The sequence below is a fragment of the Rhamphochromis sp. 'chilingali' genome (genome assembly GCF_963969265.1).
Source record: "Rhamphochromis sp. 'chilingali' genome assembly, chromosome: 1".
NCBI lineage: Eukaryota > Metazoa > Chordata > Actinopteri > Cichliformes > Cichlidae > Rhamphochromis > Rhamphochromis sp. 'chilingali'.
The window spans coordinates 56545036-56561862 of record NC_137929.1 but is presented as its reverse complement, the minus strand read 5'-3'; the positions used below and the strand labels follow the sequence as shown (position 1 = coordinate 56561862).

Sequence of the window (16827 nt, the reverse complement as noted above, 5' to 3'; positions counted from 1 at the left end):
ATTACGAGTTTTACATGCAAGCATTTTTCTTCTAAATAACAAGCAATGAAAGAGACACGTCACAGCAGTTGCTCATAAGTCCTCATTAGATTCATATTTTCCTTAAATTAATAATCTTCAATCTTTTGTGGCTCGTGAGTCTATTCATACCTGTGTACAATACAGCACTTGTAGATGGCAGAGCTCCTGGCACTGCCAAAACACACATGGTACATATATAATTAATGGAATTTCCCCCCAACCCCTATTCCAAAAGTTCAGTGATTAAAGTTTATCCTGTTAAGCCCCAACGAGGCTGTCTGAGCTTGCTCTTTGAAAATGACAAACCCAAAAGGAATGTAAACAATCTCGGTATCAAAACAAAGCTGGTGAACACTGGTGAGATCAATTTTACATTACATTATTAAAATGTATAAAAGTTCTTATTGTTGATTCTAATCTTCTGATCTCTGAAATTCACATTTCTGCTGCTGAACACAAACCAAGAGTGATGGTTGAGTCAGTCAAGTTAATTAATTTCACTTTAATCTGTTAACAAGCTGAAGCGATTTCCTCATTGTCTCCATCAGGCTGTGTGACAGCAAAGCTTCAAGTGTATCAAGTTCAAGTTTCAGAGCAGCTATTAAAACAGAAGCACTGAGTTTTTGTTCGAGTTGAATATTTGAACACTGCAGCAAAGACATCCAGTGTAAAGAGCAGAACATTGTAATAATGCTGAGATTATTCAAAGTGATTCATAGTCAGAATTATATTGTGTGATCTGGATGAAGCAATAACTGGATAATAAATGATAAAACAGCAAAATTCGATGTTTTCTTTGCTCTCACACACTAGGCCAACAGCTAAACAAAAACCTATAACTGTCGGTGACATTTCACAAATCAGTTTCATTGTGAAGTTCCAGCTGTGTCTGTTCACTGACAACAAGTGGGAACAGCAGGAGACTGTTTAATGACAAGAGGTCTGAGACGAACTTCTTTTGCCTTTTTATGGTTTCTGTAGATCACAAATCCAGCAACAGCAGCAACAACGAGGGCAGCAGCAGCAACTACCACACCAACGATTAGTCCAACAGATCCTGCAGGTGAGAAACAGGTGTGAGGTGTCAGCTGTGAAGAACAGAACAGAATCCATTTCCTCTTCAAACTGCTGTCAGACATTATCTACTGCACTCTGATCACATCACTCAGACCAGCTGCTTTCTACAAAGTCTCATCAACAACATCTTTAGAAACAAACATCAACAACCAGGAAGCAGCTTCACCTCTGATCACACACACACTCAACTCTACTCACTCACCTGGAGGATCAACACTCAGGGTGATGATGCTGATGAGCTTCAAACCAATTGTTCCTTTCTCAACGACACGACACTCGTATCTTCCAGTGTCATTAATCGTCACATTGTTCAGAATCAGAGACACGTCTCCATCCTTCATCTGTTTGTCCTTTAGATCCACCCGGTCCTTAAAAGATGGATGCTGGTGCACTAAAGTTTTCCTCTCATCCCGATACAAAAAAACATATTCATCTCCCAGGTCAGCTCTTCTCCACTCCACAGTCTGGATGTTTTTTCGAGCTTGACATGTCAAAGTGACGTTCCTTCCAGACTCAGCTGTGACGTTTTTCTGGCCTGAAAGAGAAACTATACAGAGCAGAGAGGTAAAGGTTTCAAACAGCTGTTTACTTCAACAGAAAGCATCAGGATCACTGGACATGGACTGTACAGTTAACACTTGGGTAGCAGCATTTGGGACAATATAATGTGTTTCAATGACAATCCAGGGAATTTTCCTTTAAATTTAACTGTTAAAAAGTGTTTTTTCTGGAAAAAAGGAAAAACAAGATTATTAGTAAATCGAGCAAAACATTCAGAATTTGATTGATTATTTAAAAAAAAAAAGAAAATCCACTGACCAGTTCGACAGAAGGCCTGACAAATCAAAGACGACATGTAAAATGCCTGATTATTTGAGAATTATTTCTATGATCAGAACAACTAAAGAGGTTCGCAACCAAGAAACACCCTCAAGGATTTAAAACAGAGTTTAATTTGACTGTATTACCATTATAAACAGCATCTTTTGGTTTTAGACTTAATAATAATACTCCTCCTTCCTCGTGAGCGTTTTTGACTTTGTTAGACTTTGTGAAGTCGTTTGTCTCAACCATGGAAAAAGTCTGCAGCTGTGCACTTTAGTTATCTTCTTTCGGGGGTTTTGGTGCAGCTGAGCTGATTGTGATTTTCAACACTTTGAATCAATGTCTGCTTTGAATCAAGGGACTGTGTATAAAAATGTCAGTAACTCCGAAAGTCCTGAATTCCTTATTTAGTTAACTTTGATTTACTCCAGGTTTGTGTGGTTAAATTCTAATTGTACACAAACTCCACCTAAAACTTTTATTACTGATTACAGCCTATAACTTCACGCAGACTGATTAAAGTTGGTACACAGACCACAGCTTACCTTGAGAGGTACAACCCAGCAGGCACGCAGAAAGCAGAATCCAGATGAGTCCAGCCATTCTCTTCCTCCAGGACTCTCCAGATGGCGTGGAATGGACTCGGGCGCAGAACCAAAGACCAGAAGCTCCAAGTGATTTGCGAAAACAAAAACTGCTGAGACTGGAGTGGGGCTGGTGAGGGCACTGAAACATAGGAGAGGAAAATCAGAACAGTCCAAGGAGTTGTGAGTGTTTTCCCATTTGACAAGCTGGGATGGCTTACGTGTTTGCAGGCGGGGATTAGCTGGAGGCGAGGCGAGGTCCAGGCGAGTGCTGAGTCCAATATAGGTGTGCAGGGAGGCAGGCAGGTGAGAATGGCAGTTTGTCTGAAAAGGATTAAGCAGCAGCTGAATCCAGAAGCAAGGCTATGGCAGGGTTTGGAATGACGAGTCCAGGTACTGACTAGGAGACTAAGTAATGCACACTGATAAATACACAGGAACATGAGGCTGTGAACTAACTGAGGTTAGCAGACGATCTGGCAAAGACTCATTGTGTTGTGCGCTGCTCCTAAATACTGCCAGAATAATTGCCTGCAGCTGAGGAGCTGATGCCTTAGGAGGAGTTACTGGGAAGGATGGAGTGGGCGTGGGTAAAATATTAGCAACTCCATTTATTTCTTGTAATAACAAGTTTTTATTATACTGATTTATGCCTCTACAGTCCTTTTGCTTTTCTTTTTTTAAGGATTGTTACTTAGGTTACTGTTACTTACTTTTTTTAAGGACTGTTAGGGCTTAAATCTAGTAAATAAAGTGTCTTCAGATGTCTGCTGTTAATCTGATCTGGAATCAGTCCACAGTGAACAAACACACTGAGCAAAAGTGTAATCTGAACTAAAGTCAAATCTTTAAACTGAACCAAGAATCAAACTGCAGGAAAACCTGCTCACTGACCTTCTCTCACTTTAATCAGCACAGGGTCCGATGTAGACAGCAGTGATGATTTTTTATTTTTAGCCTGGCTCTCAGTCAGCTCAGAATAAATAGATTCAAATGTTGGATTATTAGCCTTCATTGTTGGTGTTTGTGCTCACAGGTACAAACTACCATCAGTCTGCACCATTAAACAGACACATAATGAACTTGCATATATATAAAGTTCTTTTCTGTCTCACTGACAGCTCAAAGTGCTGTTGACTAACCACACACTCATGCAGCAGCTTATTCTGTGCACTTCAAGCACCTCACCTACCTCACATACATGACCCACCTAGAATCACCAGTTAGCGACACATATTGTTCAAACGGAGGAAATACAAACCTCTTCTGTCATGTGAGAAAGTGTTAGTTTTTAGATGTACTAACACATATTTACATAAGAGTTTGTATAATGAAGTTGTGAAGAAAAGAGTCTGCTGTTAAAGAAACAGTTTATAACTGCATTACTCATCCTGACCTGCAGAGGCAGCAGTTAGTGCTGTCATTCACTTTAAAACAGTGTCGGAAAAAACATGGAAATACCGCTGTAAAGGTTTATTATTATCAGTGTTGGTCAAGTTACTTGAAAAAAGTAATCAGTAACTAATTACAGATTACTTCCCCAAGCCCGTTACATTACTGATTACTTATTTTCAAAAAGTAATTAATTACTTAGTTACTTTTTAAAAACACGATTTACAACCTGAATAGGTGATAAAGCGATAGATCTTTCAGCCCAATTCTACTTTTTCTGCATAATCCATCATACAAAATGTAATCAAATGAAAAAGTCTCTTTTTAAAACTTGTTTTATTAACTTTATGCATCAAAAAAAAAAAAAATTAATTACATGCAACATTCTCTGACTTGAAGAAATTGGTTACCATTTAAACCTATTTTCTGCACATTCCAGCACATAAAATGAAATATTTTTTGTGTTTACACTCAGTCTTTCAAATAGATGCAAGTAAAACACAGCAGAAAATAAATAAAGTCAAAGACTAGCGGTCCTTTTGCTCTATTTTCACCTGTAAAGCAGGAGTGGCGTAGGCGAAGGTTTGCCCTGGTGCAGGTGTGCTGCAGCGCTCAGTGGAAGAATCCGCGAGTTTGTCTGTGAATTTCCCATTACGACGTAGCGCACTCGGTGCTTGTTTAGGGGTTTTTTTGCTGTAAAAAGAAGTTTTCTTCAGCAGACACTAATGTTTTTTTCACTTTTTATGGAATCAAACTCAAAGTAAGGTCAGTACTTCCACGCTTTAAACGCTGCACGCTCATACTCTCTCCCGCACTCGATATATTATCCACTGTTGATCTGCACACAGCTGTTGTCACGAACGTCGCACTCGCTTACGTCACTGTCATGAGACATTCTCGCAAAAAAAATCACGGTTTTAGTAACGCAGCGTTCCTACGGGAAAATAACAGTAATCTAATTACCATTTTTGCAATAGTAATCCCTTACTTTACTCATTACTTGAAAAAAGTAATCAGATTACAGTGACACGTAACGCGTTACTGCCCATCTCTGATTATTATAGACGCATTGATTCTCAGTTCTTCTCAGATTTTTATTTGCTTAAAATTTGAAAAACACGCATCACTTTCACACCACTTCACAATTGTGTTGCTCTATAACAGAAAATCCCAATTAAAAACATTTAAGTTTGTGTTTGTAAGGCGACAAAATGTGTAAAAGTTCAGGGGTATGAATACTTTTTCATGGTACTGTATATGCAGGTATTTGTGTATAATGGTTTGTTTCATATGCCTGAAATAAAAGCTAATCATCACCTTGAGAGCATCTTGACGTCCCACAGTGGTCACACTAACTGATCAGCCTGCAGCTCAGATACACATCACTTTGCCTCATACACCTTCGATTACAGCTCCGTCTGCAGCCTCCTGTCTGATCTGTTCTGTTACAGGGTCTGTTACTGCTGCTGTCTTGTCATGCTGTTTTGTTTGTTATGTGATGCTTTTATAACGAACAGTACTTTGGGGTGTATTTGTTTTATGTAGATCTTTTATTAATGTGTGTAACGTTTTATGCTTTGTTTTATTGCTTTAGTGGAGGTGCGGCCGCTTGCTGAGGGGCTAGGCACGTGAGGTGGAATCCCCTTCCCGATGCATGCGAGTGTACACACCGGGCATAGGTAGATTGCACCATTTAGAGTTTAGTGTGAGTGACAGTGAGGTCTGCAGTGAAGTTACACGAGTGAGTAATTGGTGGCACCCTTGGGCACTCCTCCCCGTAGGTTGCCTCCTCAAGTGGCCGGTCTCCACTATTTTGTTTAGTTATTCTGTTATCATGCTGTGATTGTTTTAGGGTAGCATCGTGGGAGGGGGTCTGGTCATTTTAATCATCGTTTGTTAATAAAGTGTTTTAATTAACTATTTTGCCGTCTCAACCCTGCTACCCTAGGTGCCTTCCTGATTTTATAGTTATATGTCTTTAGTAGTTCCTCTTAATAAATTGAAATTTGTAAACTTCCTTTGTCTCACCTCTGCCGTTAATAACGAGTCTGTGGGCTTTGGTAGCCAGTGCAACACGTACATTGGCTAGAGAAATCTTTCCTGGGGTGTAACGCCCTCCCCCAGGTGGCGTTGTCAGTATCTTAGTTACCATCCCCAGTGATTCCTCATCGCGACACCACAATAATTTAACATATTTGAAAAAACAAAACTATTTATAAATATAATAAATAACTAAGTTTACTGACCTTGGTTTGCTGTGCAGCTCAGCACTGAGATCGGAACTGAAGAGAAATAAAACAGTTCATTGAGCCAGTGAGAGGAAAGCAATTTAGTTTTCTAAAGGTAACTAAGGAACATTAAACTCAACACATGTGGGTATTTATTTTATTTTGTTTTTACGCAGGCTGTGTTAAAAGGACAAGATGAAGGAAGAAGAAGATGGAGCAGGAAGTTTATTAGGCATTAGTAAATAAGTAAGTGTTAGAGAACGATGGCTCCACAGGCAAAATGGGCGAAGGAATCAGTGCACACACAACTACTTATCCACATTCCTGTATTAACATTAGGCAAATCTATCATGCAGCCCTGGTGCTTTCAGAGCTGCTCTGACCTCCAGTTGCCTCTGAAGGTGTTCGGTACTAACAGGCATAAATGTGTGGATGTGGGGAATTTTGAGGCCCAGTTAAGTTCAGCCTGTTTTCTTATGTTTTCCTATTCACGTGTAGGTTGTTGTTGTTGTTGTTTTCAAATGCAGGGTAAAGACAGACACTATGACCTGTATAACCTATTAAGCCAATAACCTATTAAGGTTTATTGCATGTTCTGTTGAGAGTCACATGAGTCAGATTTTCTATGTGGCAGTTTAGGAACGCCCAGTGAATCAACACACACAGATTCACTGGTTACATGTGCAGCTTTCCTTATCTAATAACACGAAGACACTCACTGCTTTTCTTTCTAATATAATTGACTCTTCCTAAAAATCCCTGAGAACTATTTAAATAATTAAAAAAAAACATTAATTTTAAAAAATAACATTGTGAAAAATGTTACAATGTAATTATTATTTTGACAGCTTCGTCTGTGGTTTTGGACAACACAGGATGGGACTTTAATAAACCAAAAGCATCAGTGAGCTTCAGCTGTCTTTTTCTCTGCTGCAGGTATTAACCACTCCATACACTTACCTATTTATTCTACTTCAATCACATCAACTTTGGAAAAAAAAACCCCACTGATTTGCATCCAAATATATTACATATTTAAAGCTTTATAACTAACATTTACGCACTTTAACACTTTGAGGAGTCGTGAGTCAGGGTTCAATATCGTGCAGTGTGACGTGCAGACTGGAGCAGCCCGATTGGTACTACCTGCTCTACTTCCTGAGCCTTTGGTGTTAAAGCTGGAAATGACTTTAATGTTTTGTTCATATTAACATGGACACTGTTTAACAGACAGCACACACAGCCTGAGCCACAACTTTACTCATTGGTGAGATTATTCTGTTCATGTGCTCTAACCTCACAAGAGGTGCTTTATATTGTAAGGTCTGGTTATGGGTGATGATATTCGTCCTAACAAGTGATTTAGCAGGCGTACCTAATATAGAGGCCAGTTAGTATATATCAACACTGGCAACCCTTCATTCCTCGATCATTTAGCCTTCCACTTTTATTTTATTGCTTGTTTATTATTGCATACACTCACCAATTACTTTAAACCTGTGCAATCAGTTTGTAACCTAACATACCCACAACTGACTGAGTGTAACATGTCTGCACATTTCAAGTAAATCTACGAGAGTCCTTCTTACTGTGTAATGGTATGGGTCCCTCTGTAGACCTGCTCTTTGTTCTCATGATGTTCTTAAGATAAATTCAGTCCAATCTAAATTTCTCTTGTCTTCTCCAATAATAACCCGACTAAAATACAGACACTCAAACAACCAGAGAGAATTTACTCACAGAACAGATGAAGCAGAAACATTTTCTTGATTGTTCCTCTCAGTATCTGCCCTTTCTCATCTGTTATCAGTGACAGCAAATAAAGCACATCCGCTTCCTCTCTGTATTTTTCTCCTTCTTTAAATAAAAGCCTGTGTCACAGCCATTTGGGTTATTTAAGTACTCACAGTTCTTGTTGGATCATTTCACCTATTCATTCTCACACCCACTCCTTCACACCCTGATGAACACAGCAGAGCTACTTCAGGTCCTCCTGTATCTCGCAAAAAGATACTGTGGTATGCAAACTGCAGCAGCCAGCAATCGAACCATGAACCACAAAGCGGTTGTGGCTCAGGAGGTGACTGACAGTCTGTTTTGTGTGGAGCTTCATGAATCAAAGATTCATTTGTGTTTTTATTTCTGTCGTCTGATTTTTGGAACACCGTTGTATCCTGGTACCTTTAATCTCCCTTTATAAAGCTCTCTGCAAGCTACCAACACCCACACACATTTACATGCACACACTAATGCTTACAGATACACATCATATATCTATGGCCTTTTAGTGACCTCAGACCTGATTTGGGGGTCACATGTCATCAAGTTTTCTTTTCTCCCTGAGGTAAGTCCAATCTCATTTGTCCTCCCATATAAAGCTTGTGTGCTCATTTCCTCCAAGTTAGTACATGTTCATGTTAGTGCATGGTTTGAGTACTCACATATCCCATCACTCTATGCTCTTATAAGGTGATCCCAATACCTGCTCTATAATAGTAAACTAATGTAGTAAGTGAATTAAAGCAAAGACTGTCTATAAATCAGAAATATTTTCTTCAGATATTCATGTAAATACAAAAAAATATTTAATTACTTCAGTTACTTATTCAGTTTATGCATACAAATATGATTTTAAGTAGAGTCCCATTATTCTCTTGAACTCAAAAATTAGAATAAAATAATAACATAAATATAATAAAAATCAATAGGAAGAAAGTTCCAGCAGAACCAGGCTCAGAGAGGGGCGGCCATCAGCTGTGAGCAGTTTGGGTGAGAGAAGGAAAACAGGATAAAGTCATGCTGTGAAAGAGAGACAGAGATAACAAGTACGATTCAATGCAGCGAGGTCTATTAATACATAGTGGGTGAGAAAGGTGACTGAATAAAAAACACTCAATACATCATGGGAATTCCCCAGCAGCCTACACCTATTGCAGCATAATTAATACATATATATATATATACATATATGTATATATGTGTACACATATATACATATACGTATATGTACACGTATATATATACATGTACATGTTTATATAGTTCTAGGCATTCCAGGATCCAGGTGTGGGGCATTGAGTCATAGGCGTTCTTGTAATCAATCCAGGCACTGGTCCTGCAGATTTCACCTATTTTTATTTTTAGAACATAACTCCCACGATAAACGAGGGTCCACTGTATCAGAATCAGCATGTTAAACATTTACCCAATAAATTTAAATTGCATGTAACTTAGTTACAAGATGTAGTTCAGTTAAGTATTATTCACACGTATATCATACGATTATGCCACTTCCTGTATGAGCACCTGTTGATGCATACTGCTTGTTGTAAGATTTAATCATTTTCATTAATGTGCCATGTCTGACTGTGTTTTGACCCATTGAGATAAGGCTAAGCAAAGGGTTATTCAAAGGTTACCCCTCTGCAGATGGCCCTTAGTGAGAGTCCTGACCAGCCCCTGGCAGGACCTTGGCCTGTACCTGACCCTGCACCTGCTGTTTCTGACTGGAGGACAGGTGGAACGTTACCCAGCAGCAGGGGCAGTTAACGGGCACTATAGAGAGAGGATCCACCAGGGCTGTTGTCCTTCTCTCCATGTCTTTGTGGCTTTGCTGTTTGTGCTACTCTACACCCCCGAGATTGCTTTGCTTGCTTTGCTATGTACTTTCTTGCTGTTCAGATGATTCAGTGTATTAAACTCTGTCTCAACAATTCTAATCTTTTCAGGGGGTCTTTTTCTTTAGTGAACTGATGTTAATCAGATCTAAATAAGCTGGATCTCCACATCATCCGTTAGATAAGGTTATCATGCTGGCTTCAAAATTTGCGACTCCACACAGTTTATATTAATCAGTTTATTTTGTACCTTGTGGTTCAGATGTGTCAAATATCAACACTGAATGTACCTGCAGATGTTTTTGATCACTCATTGAAAGTCCGTACAAACATTAGAGCTAATCACTTAGAACTGCCAGGAGGAGTCATTTTGAGCCATCACTCCTTTGTCTCCCTACACTCAGTACTCCAAGCCCATCATGTCTGATGTTTCCCTGATGTCACCTTAATGTCACTGTTAGATTTTGTATTGTTGGTTGTCATTTATGCTTAGAAATATTTAACCATGTATGCTTAGAGGTGTATAATTAATTGTGTAGTGATAGGATGTGTGATCTTTAACAGGCTACAAAGGCTTGGTGTGTATTCCACACCTACATCCTGGGAGCATGGGAAGAGGTCGTACCTTGTCTTATTGTTTTATGGTAGGATTAACGTAGCTACGTCTGTTCTAGTCTAAGTGCTTTTTTGTTTAGATGAACTGCTGGACTTCCTCACGGTGTTATCTAGGGTGAGGGGGGGGCTACCCTCTTCCTGACCAAGGATGTTTGCTTGTGTGCTTTTATGTTATATGACCCTTTGATCAGCCACACACACACACACACACACACACACACACACACACACACACGGTACTCTTTGTTTGTATGTAGACGTCATATGTTAATGAACCTATGCATATTCATGTAACCTCAATAAAAGAGCAGTGTTACGGGAGAACGAAGAGAGCAACTGGGGTCAAGCGAAGGAACGGCGCCTGTCCGGTCTCTCCCGTGCACGAGAAACATGAAGAACTTTGCCTACTTCGTGTCTTGCTTTGCTGTGTAATTATATTGTCTTCAACATTCCAGCGGATAGGTTCAAGCTACAAACCTATCAGTCACGATGTAGCTCCAGTACTTAGTAAGGAAAATGATGACTTACAATTTTGCTTTTGTAAAATAAAGATCTTAAATTCAGTATGTGCTGTCTCAGTCTGCTCCCTGGGTCAACCATGACACAGATCTGGCAAATTTTATTTATTTATTACTAAAATACTGTAATTACTCAGGGGAAAATCTGATATTCAGAAGAAGGTGAGGTAAATGAATCACAGATGGGGTTAAATGATGCAACAATTCACATGATAAATTCAGTTTAAAGCTGATATTTAGAAGTACAGAGTAAGGACTGAAGTAAGTGTGGGGCTTCACAGATGCCAGTTAGACATTGTTCCAGTGGAACAGCTGAAGCTGCTCTTATGATCAATTGTCTTGCAGTAAATAGGCCTGGAAGAGTTTAGATATGGAAATGTTTCGGATAAGTTTCAAACATTATCTTATCTGTTACCGGTTCCCCATTTTGTCTGTTTATTGTAAGTTTGTGGGTTTGTTTTTTTAGACATTATTATATCCAACCACCAGAATCAAGCTGCTGGTCTCTGATAGGTCAAATTATTCTCAATCAAAATGAAACCAATGAAACAAATAAGGTTTAATCTGAGGATCTCTCAATATTGAGGATATCTACACCATCTGTCATCATCTAATCTGAGAAAATATGGAGACCTCCAGCGTCTCATCCTTCCCACAGGGTTATTGAGGTTGATTAAATGATAATTGCCTGTATTTGTATAGTATTTTACTTAGTCCCTATGGACCCCAAAGCGTTTTACACACACATTCACACACTGGTGATGGCAAGCTACATTGTAGCCACAGCTGCCCTGGGGCGCACTGACAGAGGCGAGGCTTCTGGACACTGGCGCCACCAGTAGGCAACGGGTGAAGTGTCTTGCCCAAGGACACAACAACCGAGACCGGGGCTCGAACCAGCAACCTTCCGATTACAAGACGAACTGCCAACTCTTGAGCCACAATCAGCCAGGTTATCACATAAATAACTGTGATCCTCAACTTCCAGGCAAGAAGAGGAAGTAGAAGTCACTGCTGTGAAGAAATTGTACATAATAAAGTGGCCGGTGAGTGTAAGCGCTATGAACAGACATCATTCACTGCTTAGTAACGGCCAGTAGGTGGCAGCAGAGGAGCTTCTATTTGCAAAGCACATGCAGGCCTTCACTTGACCTTTGACCTTTAGTTACAGGAAGGAAAACACTGTAAGAGAATAATGTTTCTCTGAGAGAGGGAACAGATGGAAAATTTCACAATCATTTCTCTCACATGTAATTCAGATGTGTTTCATCAGTCTATCGCAGGCTCACTACAGAGAAGCAAACAGCCATTCATGCTGTTAAATCAAAGTAAAAAGTTTGTTTTAGTTTAGTAGATGATCATGAAAAAAATCACAGCACAAACAAGAACCAGAACGCAAGATGGACAAGATCTGGCTATAAACAAGGACAAAATGCCATTCTTGTCTTCTTTGGGATTAAGTAAACAAGAGTTGCTTTTTGGAGGCCTTTGTTTTCCAGCCATGTGGAAGTCGACTTTACACCAAGATTATCTAGAAGTTTTTGTTTTTCTTTGTTTTTTCTGAATAATTTTAAAGCAGGGCCGTGTATCAAATAACGCAGATGTTAAAAGTGTCTGCTGCTACAGCTTGGAGTGCAAAGTGCTTTGAGTGTTAGGTGAGAGTAAAATATGGTTTATGCAGCCTGCATTCTGTGAGTTCACAGTCCATTTACCATGGACTGAACTGGGGGAGAGTCGGGCAAAGAGAACACTACATAAATAAATTTACCAACCAATAGCTGGGCAGACCAGTGTTGTATCAGTCAATGTCAATTATATTTCTATAGCACATTTAAAAGCAACAAAGTTGACCAAACTAGTTAGCTAATGAACAAGAGAAAACAAATACAGAAAACAAGACGTGAGATGACACAAATACAATGTATTTAACATAAAAACAAACATAAAACAAACCCGATGGTTCTCAGACTGAACTCAGATTAAAGCCGACATAAAAAAGTGAGTTTTAAGACAGAATTTGAAAGGCTGGATAGATTCTGAATTACCAATATTAAGTTATTCCAGAGTCTAAGCACTGCAGCTGCGATATGAAACTGCCATAATAAATGATCCTGCGAAGGCCCAAATTCCTCTCTGCTTTAAACCAGACCTGAGTTGTAATAAGATCATCTGGCTCAATGATCTCAGTGCTCCTTGCGGAGTTATATTTGCTGAGGAGCTTGCTTTTATTACTGGGCGCAATACATTTGGCACCAGAAGAATATTTAACGTCCAAAAGTGGCTGAATGCTGCATGTTGTCAATGAAGTAACAGAGTCATCCTGGAACTTGCTCAGTATGGTTCAACATCACACCACTGGAGCAACCTGTAACATGTGTGTGACTGCAAGTTTTTGTTAGTTTTTTCCCCCTTTCCCCCCAAAATGATGAACATGCCCATTTGTTTCCAGGAAAAATACTTGAGAAATACTGTGTGAACTTTACTGTTCTGACCCAGCCCTGTGTTTCCTGACTCTTCTCCAAATCAGCTAATGATTCAGACGTTTGGGCCTCGGTGCGTTGCTCATAGCTCTACTGCACCACTACTACTGCTTCTCTGAGCCACACTACAAAGGTGTTGCTGCTTCTCCTTTTTGTCTTTGTTTTCCTTTTTCTGTTGCTGACTTTGACCTTTAAAATGTAACTTGCTGAGTCTTAAGTAGAAAGTATATCAGTTTTAGAAATGAAACAGACATAACTGACTTCAATCTCTGGTGACCCAGAAAGTTTCAAACTTTGTGTCATCAGTCACAAGACGAGACACAAACCTTCAAAGTCAAACAGAAAACACAAACGACACAAACGGGGACACGAACAGAATACCGGGAGAGGACACAGGTAGGGATAATAGAAAAACTAAACACAAGACTTGAACCCTAAGAACTAATACAAAATGGAAAAAAAATAATAACAACAAACTCAAAACTCTTTTCCAGCGACCCAGGACCTCGACAGCTCTAAAACAGAGGTGTCAAACTTAAGTTTTAACTTCTTTTCTTCTCATATTAGGTTTAAAAGTGCAGTGAAACTTCTGTACAGTGACAGAAAAAAGGAATTTCCCTTATCTGGCAGTCATTAAAGCTGGCTGTGTGTGGCTCACGATGCAATTTAACGCTTGCAATCATTGTCAGGAAACCATTTGTATGACCTGAACAACATCTCTGAAGTTTAACCCTTTAAGACCTACCATAGAACCAAGTCCGCCAGAGCTTATATTATATTTTTACATGCTGTGGAGCCATTTTTGGGAGCATTTCAAGTTGCTATACATCAATACAACCATTATAGCCCAGATTTTAATAATATGTATTCATTAAGTGCATAGTAATTACATAAATTGCAAAAAAGTGCAATAAACTACAAAAAAATTGAAAATCGTTTTTGCTTTTTTAACATATATTTCTAGTTAGAGAAATTTAGGAGGCTTATCCCTCAAAACTGTAAATACAAAAAAGTTGCACAAAATAGTTTCCCACCACAGGAAATTTATTTTGAGTGTCTTCATAGTTTTATTTTTGAAATACACCAATTTTTATATACTGCAGGAAAAACAAAAACAAATATTATACTGCAAATTTGCAAAAAAGCAGCATATGCATCAAAATAAACTATTTCCAGCAGTGCAACATGAGTCCTAAGCATCCCAGAAACGACACAGAAAGTCATAAAGTCAAAGATAACTTTTAAAAACACCAGTATAGGCCCTGAGGCCCTGATGGTAAAAAAAAACTACATTTCCGCGAAAATGACGTCACTTCCGGCTTCGGGCAGGTCATGGCGGACATGCAAAAGTTCGCGCTGACGTCTATTCCAACGTAGGAAGTGTTATGAACAGCTGATCGGATCGGCAAAGCGTGTTTCTGGAACATTATGTTTTTGTTGCTGCAAGTGCTTTTTATGCAGTTTTTGCAAAGCTATATGTGGAAGGAAACCGTGACCTAGGACAAGCTGATGGCATAAGATGTAAGTACAACTCCTCCGGTTTCATATGCAAAAAAAATTATTGTGCTAGCTTACGTGGTTGCAGAGCTACCGGGATTTAAAAATAGTTACGCAAAACAGAGCGTGCCCGCTCCGACCGGCTCTAAAGGGTTAATGGACCTTGTTGGTAATTAGTACCTTTTGATATATTTGCTGGGTGAAATTCCCCAGGCAGTGCAGTATTCATTCTTCCTGTGTATTTTCAAAGCTTCAAACATATAAATATGTCACGGCCCAGAGGATCAGCAGGTCACTGATCAGTAGTTTTCTCTCTCTCATGGCAGGTTCACGACCTTGGCCCACCTGGGCCTCATTAGTGCAGGGAGTAACTACTATACATCGCTGGATCGTTTTGTGTGACTCGCATCACTGCAGCCCACTTCTGAGCAAGTCTACTCAGGCATCTCAGCGCATTCCTTCTTCTTGCGTTCCCCGAGGGGCATTCCTGTTTTGAGAGTGTTTGGAGAGACACTGATCGTGAGAGTGCCTGAAGAAGAGCAAGTGGTTTTTTTTCCCCGCCCTGGATTCCCCAGAGCCTTTTCCCTATCACCGCTCTGTATATATCACTTCCCCTGCACAACTTGTATATACACCTGGTGGGACTGTAATAAAACGGCGAACCGTGACAAAATTATCATAATTCTTTCTCTTTCTCATCAAACATTCCTTTGTGTTCCCACAAATGATGTTTTTGGTTGTGACACAGGAAAGAGGACTGAAACACAGCTGAAATGAGTGAATCGCACAGGGAGGAGGACTACACATTCCTAAAAACAACTGTTTCAGTTGTTCAAGGATGCCAAATGTGACACCAGACACATAATATTTGATGGGCGAGTTTATTTCTTAGACTTGTACATCATCAGTGTTGTTTATTAACACCAGCCCTGCCTGTATATGTTTTTGTTTGTCTAAGATGAACTGAGCAATAACATGCACAAAAGATTGCAGATGATCCTATTTGAAACTCATATCTGGAAATTTTATTACTATTATTTTTAACTTGTTATAAGGTTCAATGAACACGATCTCAGCCATGGTTCAGGCTCTAAAGGGATCACTTTAAAACTCTGTCTTTTGTCTTCTGGCCGACGCAGACAGACACAGAATATTTTATTTCCTATTTTATATGTCAACACTGATTTACTGATATGAAGCTTGTCCATCCATCCATCACGGTCTCTTATAAAGCAGAGCTCCCTCTCTTGTTCACAGATGCATGCTATGGAGCCTGATTCCAATTTGCTCTCTTGGAGTTTGGAAAACTTTCCAGCTATTTATTTTTTTAAGAGTAAAATCCCGAGGAACAGCCACAGCTCATCTACGACGTGTCAAGGCAGATCTCTGACTGGCTGATGGCCGCCCCTCCCTCAGCCTGGTGGGTTGAGGTTTTTGCATAACAACAGGGATCATTTGTTTCTGTTTATTTAGCATGCACAACATTTGTAGTCGCCTTCTGCACAGGGGAAGTCCACACACACTGTGTGGTACCACTTTCCACAGAAGGTGCAATCTGCAAGATTGAATGAGATTGTCAGAGTCATTGTCTGACTGTTTATTGCTAATCACTGTGTAACTGCTGTGAATTCACAGTAACTGCCATCTCCTTACAAATCTTCAGTGGATTAACCACACTAATACAGACTGTATATAACTACCAACTCTCCAGCCATGTTGATGGATTGCCTATATTGGCTGGAAATATTCATTTCCAGGGAAAAGACACAGACAGACGATGCTTACAGGATGTGATGTGACAACACTAATGAAATATTGACGAAAAGCGTATTTTATTGTTATGGAAAAAGAGAATATCAAAATCATGATGACCAATTGGAGTGGTGATTTCTATGACTTTGTGTATATAATTTGGAATTTTTTACAAATGTAGGCCAATAAGGAATATATGATATCATTTCATTCATTTCAAA

General features: G+C 39.4%; 1 protein-coding gene and 1 long non-coding RNA gene across 2 annotated transcripts in view; one reads left to right on the top strand and one right to left on the bottom strand.

Moving 5' to 3' along the window:
- LOC308406696 (low affinity immunoglobulin gamma Fc region receptor III-A-like) overlaps nucleotides 1–16827 on the top strand; it is a 125536-nt gene that overhangs the window by 49260 nt on the left and 59449 nt on the right. The gene's annotated exons all lie outside the window — the stretch shown is intronic.
- LOC308406909 lies at nucleotides 1316–3013 on the bottom strand. The gene is made up of 3 exons (XR_013973610.1): nucleotides 2729–3013; nucleotides 2469–2649; nucleotides 1316–1645 (listed from the first exon to the last, which is right to left on the bottom strand). It is a non-coding gene; the product is annotated as an uncharacterized lncRNA (long non-coding RNA).